Raw genomic sequence first — 6,007 nt, forward strand, 5'->3', positions numbered from 1 at the left:
TTTTTTTTTTTTTTTTTTGCCGCTCAATAACGCCTGTATAACTACACGCTGATATGGGAAGATAAGAAAGAATTGTTTAATGTTTTAAAATTTTCTCTGCCTGTGAAATTATGTTATGACCCCTGAAAGTGGCAAAAAGACAGTTGTTAATGGTTTCTCAGCATGAATGACATTGGGATTCTTGCTGAAATACGCCCATGGCTCCAACGTGTTCGATGCCCCTTCTTATCAGCTGAGAAATGTCTCAGGTCAGGGACGTTTGTAGGGTACGAGTTAATTAGTGATTGTTCTAGCCCGCGTGACTGACCTGCGATGTTTATGCAGTTTTGAAAGGCGTTTTGAAGGCGATGTTTATGCAGTTTTATTTTGCAATGCCCTGGCACAAGTTTCAAGGGCCTGTGCATGTGGAAACAATGTGGCCGAGCTGTAAAGGCAGGCGTGCAGGCGCGGTGCTGAGGGCAGGGGCAAAACTCAGAAGATCAGCGTCTCTTTCAAGGGCTTCCTTTGTTTTGCTTTTTCAACAGCCCCTTAAAATGTGTGTTGCATATTGTGAACAGCAGAAGGAGATTTGGGTTCGCACAAACGGATGACTGACATTTTGCTGTGTGGCTAAAGAGGTTGGTAGCTCAGACAAGGGACTTCTATATCCTTTGTAAAGCAGCATTGTGTCCCCTTCCCCAAAACTGCGCCCTAAAACATAAAAGGGAAAAACAAAAAGAGTGCTGTCCCTACTCTGGCTACTTCTTTTGTGTAAGTTTTCCGTCATTTAAGCCATAGTGCCAGTGCTCTGTGAGTCTAACTGGGTCTGCCATTTTTATTTGACATAGGAAGGGTTGGGAAGAAAGGTTTCGCTTATGCAGTTTCAGTCCTAATTGTGCTGTTCTGCTGTCATCTTGGACATTCATGTCGGTGGGTCAGCGGCTGCCCAGAGAGCTGGAAAAGGTTACTGCTAATAGTCCTTCCTTGTTTCATTTTTGTTTTTAATGATAGTATAAAATTGGATGACCTCGTACTGGTCAAGGACTTAGGTTCTCACTTCAAGAACAGGTTTTTCGGCCTGTTAGTTTGTAGAGTCTTTGTATTCTAGTTGACTTTAAAATTCTAACCCCCTTTTGCCCTTACTAGTCTTTATGCATTATTCTAATTTTAAGTGGTGTTTAGTTTGCAAAATTAGATTATCTAGGAGCACTAAGAAGCATCTTTTTTAATAAGAGAGTACACATGTATCTGCCTAAAATGTCCAATTTTTTACAGCACCATCTGTAAAAATTTGCAAGCTAATCTGGTATTATTAGGATAATGATTTCACACATAAAAAAATCATCAATTCATAAGCAATCTAAGGCTTGGGAGGAATGAGATAAATTGAAAGGATTATGTATATGTAAGGTGCTCATGTTGCTTTGGTCACCATGTTTAACTTAGAACTGAAAAAGCCTGTGAGTGAATGGGTGTGAAGCATGTGGTGTGTTTTGTGCCTAGGATGTGGTTACTTTGGCAATTGAGGTGGGCTACATAAATCTGTACACTTCTCAAGTTCTTCAGTGTTGGTGAATTTGCTTACTATTTTTGTGACTGAGTTAAAGTTACAAGGTTGTGTTTTTTAGGTGGTTGGTTGTTAGACTATATCCCGGCCTTTTATAGGTAATTGGCAAGCGCTTAGTCACTCACTTTCACTCATAAGCATATTTATTAATACGTTCCTTGATCGAGTTTTCAGGGTAGTAAAGTAATAAGACCACAAGGTCTGTCAAAATGTGTTCAGCAAGCTTTGTTCCATCAACCACTAGTGGTTCTTGAAGGTGACCCTTTACAGAAATCGAAGCAGACAGCCCCCAGAGCACCACAGTCCTGACCCAGCTACCTGAGGGACAGGAGTGTATGGTCATCCCAGTGGACAGCACTTGCAGGGAGGTGTCCATCTCCATTCCCACATTGTCAGTGGCAAGACCACCAGATGCACAGCTTCCTGTGGCAGGAAATTTTATAACTACTGAGTTTCCAGGTCACCTGGGAAGCATCGCTTTCTGATTCTCCCCCTCCTCCCACGTGGCAGTGAAAAGAAGGGCTAAATTTCCACGATTTGGGAGTGTTCTTCCAACTGTTCCAGCTCTTCGATGGCTCCATGGCTTTTCAATCCTTTAGTACAACTCACAGTTTTACTAAATTATGCATGTAATGTTTACAAATATCAAGAGTAACCTTCAGAGTTATTGCATGTGAAAGGATTATATAGATGCTAATTGGGAAGCTCTGAATAAAGTGTTCAGAGAGATTCACATCCCTAGCAGTCTGAGCAGACAGCAAACCTACCCACTACTAGTTCAGCACAAACAGTCCTGTTTTGACTCATGCTGGAATGCTGCCTGCCCTAACTTATATTCAAATAAGAAGACTAGAGAGCTACTATATAGTGGTTACATTCTTACATTTTTCTTCCTATGTTTTATTGACATGTTCTGAATAACTTCTAAATTGGGCCCTTCAGTCTCTTTGCTTTTGAGGTACAGATAGATAATCTATACTTTAAGTACTTTTGGCCCTTGTGGTTCATGGGGCCCCTCAGCTCTTGAGCTGATGGAATACTGGGGATATCAGGTGCAGGAGAACCCGAGAATGCTGTCATCGCTAATGCTGCTATGTTCACATGTCCTTGGGTTTGGATCTGTTTGCAATTTTCATGAATTTTAAAAATAGATGTACTATAAATTACCATCCTTGGGCTTCTCCCACAATTCTGACTTGCCACAGGTCTAAGAAATGCTTAGAGTGAGTTAACTGCTGTCTTGGGTATGGAACTCCAGGACGGGAAGCCTAAAGCATTCACATGAATGGTGTCAACTCACAAAAGCTGTAGTTTAAAGCCAGCTGCACTTGGCGGGATTTTTCTGTATGTGTGTGCCAGTAGATTTGAGTATTGGCAGCTGTTTCTTCTGAGTTGCTGTCGTCTTCTGTTATCACGGTTTCTGTGCTTCTGTAAAATAATAAGGCCAACTTTTCATAAATTGGCAACAAATGGAGCCATGTAGGCTGTGGTAGATCCTTGGAATAGCTTTGTATACGGCACTTGGCCTTTTCTCCTTCACTCATCACTTTAACCCCAAGAATAGCTTAATGGAGTTTGTACACAAGAGGGTCTAATATACTTTATTCTTAGAAAAGTTCTCAATTTTACAAATAACTGCCACTCTGTGGGCTAATTGTTCTTTTGTAACAAATGTTTACTGACTTCCCCTGCCAGTTCCTTCCTTCCTTTCCTTCCTCCTTGTCTGCCTAAATTCTGTGTTCTTTTTTTACGTTTACCAATTTCCTGGTTCTGCATTCAGATTAATGCGAGGATGAGACGCAGTATGTTCCCACGAGGCAGACTCAGTCTATCGGGGTTTACAAAGATCCTTTATTATCCATCAGTAGATGTCAGTTTTCCCATAATTTAAAGGTCCCCATCTAAATAAGATCATCTAGTTTCTAACTCCCTCATTTTAAAGAAGAATCTGAGGCCCATAACAATTAAGCAAGCTCACAAAACTGTGAGTTGCAGAAACAGCTCATGTTGGGTATTGCATGTTGAATGCAAAGACATGGGGCAAGGTCAGCTGACTTGCTACATTGCTGCCTTTATGTAGAGCAGAACACTGGGATGTCACCCTGAAGTCCCACAGATGCAATTTTCTACATACCTAAATGGAGCACAACTTTAAAAGGTGATTTCCCCAATAATAACATATGCATGACTTTTTTTTGGGGGGGGGGATTCATTGAGGGTACAAAGAACCAGGATGTGCGTAACTTTTTTAAAAACATAACTGCCAAACCAATGAGATGTTTGGGCTTTTTTAGTGAGCATCTATTACATATGAAAAATAAAACTATTAGGATGTTGGTTGGAGGCTGTGGAGCCTAGAGCAGGCGATAGGAGGCAGCCTGAGGGGTGATTGTGGTCCGGTCCAGGGCACACCTGGCACCTGGATGACACACAGCATCCTTCTGTGGTTTGTACCTCTCTTCTGCGGATGGGCTGAGGAGGTGCACAGGCTTCACTTCCTTACTCGCCCTTTCCTTTGCTCCCCACAGCAGCCCACAGATTCCTCTATGCCCAGGTTCACTGTACCCAGAAACATTTTCTCTTTGGCTTTGTTACTGTCGTCAGTGTTAACCTTCCATCCATTCGTCAGATATTTATTGGACATTTAGTCTATGCTACTCCTGTTGCAGGTGTGGGGGTTATGGCCCCAAACACAGTGGGAAGGCTTTGAGTGAAATTTACACTAGAGATAGACGTGTGATAAGTGATTAAGGTAATTTCAAATATTGCCAAGTATGTGACAATAAGACCAGATACGCTTAGGGAGAGATTTCAGGTAGCAAACTTTAGACTGGTAATCAGGAGATTTTTTTTTTTCTGGGGGAGGTCTCATGTGAACCAAGTCACCAATGATTAGTAGCCAGCCGGGTTTAGCTCAGGCCAATGGAGGAAGAAATTGAGGAAAGACAGTCTTCAGGATCGTACTTAAATCAGGTTAAGTTAGTGCTACAAAGCCACACTGCATGTTTTTTTCTTTCAGGACTTAATCCTAAATATGTGTGCTTTCTCAAAGTCGGAGTCCAATGGGCGAGCGTGGGGAGGTGCTTGAGGACAGGGCTGGAGGCCAGCAATTTTCAAGTTGAGCAGACCTGGGTCTAGCCCCGTCTCACATACTGGCTACCTAAATATCTGTAGACCAGTCACTTAACTGCTGTAAACCTCAGTTTCCCCATTCGTTAGAACTCATGGGGTTATGGCGAGTATTAAAGAAGTTATGTTTGAAAATTGAATTAGTGCTAAAATAGTGGTGATGGTTGTTAAATTCTCTGAGAGGCATCAGTAATACTCCCCTGAATGTTAAAATATTTGCTCCTGATGGCAATGAAAGCCCACGAGGACTATTGGCAACCTCACTCGTTTATTCAACAAACCCCTTTTGAATGTCCACTCTGTCCACGCTCGATTCCGGGTGAAGAGCAGGACCTAGGACACGCTCTGCACTCACACCACCACCAGTCCACACTCAGTTAACAGTCTGTAAATGAATTGCATTCAGTGAGATTGGTCACAGAGCAGAGGAGGGGGCCATGGGCTGTGCAGGGGGGGCGTGGCTGGGAATTCTGAGCTGAGCAGACCAGCGGGGAGGCACGAGGGCCAGGCAGTGGTAATAGGTGACCACTAGACCAATAGACTTTTGGCTAAGGCAAGGTGGGATGTGAGAATGGAGAAGTTGGCATGAAAGTTTTTTCTATGTCCCGTAAAGAATGAGGAAGCTTTGAATAGTTTTAAACATTCTGTTTTATGGTCTGAGATTACTGGCAGTTTAAATGGTGGAAACCGTATCTGTCATTGGAGGGAACAATATCCAAGGCAGCTGGAATTCTTTGTCATCATCTTCCTCTTCCTCTTCATTTACAGCAGGCAGGCCTTTTCATAACCACCGCAGTACATTTAAGTCACATCTTATTCTTGATGCTTTGGTTCCCAAGTCAGCATCTAGAGAAAACCTTGTAAAACTTTCTTGAAAATAATCCCTTAGGAAGGCATAGCTTTGGAGATCATCCTCTCTCATTAAGTCTGAACACTGTGTTTTTTCCCCTAATGTTAGGCCATGGTGTATGAAATAAAGCCTAGAATTAAACTCAGTATGGCGAGAGCTCACATTTGAAGTGTCACAAGTGAACCAAAAGAATTTCAAGAGCAGCAAGTTCACGATTTCTGTCTTGCTCTTGCTACAGACACACAAGCACTGGGTACAAGTTCCTGAACACCTTCAACTATTGCACCTGTGTTTGTGCATGCCCCCTCCCCCAGCTGTTTTCTGTATCTGTAAAGCATTTATAATTCAATTTGAGCAAGTTTAAATGCACTTAACATACAACTACCCTAATTACAATGCATATTGAATTCAGTGTTTTCTATATGCCAGACACTGCAAAGTATATTCATCATCTTATTTAATCTTTAAGAAATATTTGGGGT

At 42.2% G+C, this 6,007-nt stretch overlaps 1 protein-coding gene across 5 annotated transcripts in view; it reads left to right on the forward strand.

Moving 5' to 3' along the window:
* FGD4 (FYVE, RhoGEF and PH domain containing 4) overlaps positions 1 to 6,007 on the forward strand; it is a 132,106-nt gene that overhangs the window by 504 nt on the left and 125,595 nt on the right. For 2 of the 5 annotated variants that reach the window (XM_023514732.1, XM_023514735.1), the window contains exon 1: positions 35 to 617. The exons of 2 other annotated variants lie outside the window; for them this stretch is intronic. The gene's annotated coding sequence lies outside the window, so the exon portion shown is untranslated. Of the gene's footprint in view, positions 1 to 34; positions 618 to 6,007 lie in introns of those variants that run through there. One more of the 5 variants, XM_023514733.1, reaches the window with a different exon arrangement.

The sequence above is a fragment of the Otolemur garnettii genome, unplaced genomic scaffold (genome assembly GCF_000181295.1).
Source record: "Otolemur garnettii isolate 467f Iridium unplaced genomic scaffold, OtoGar3 scaffold00057, whole genome shotgun sequence".
Lineage (NCBI taxonomy): Eukaryota > Metazoa > Chordata > Mammalia > Primates > Galagidae > Otolemur > Otolemur garnettii.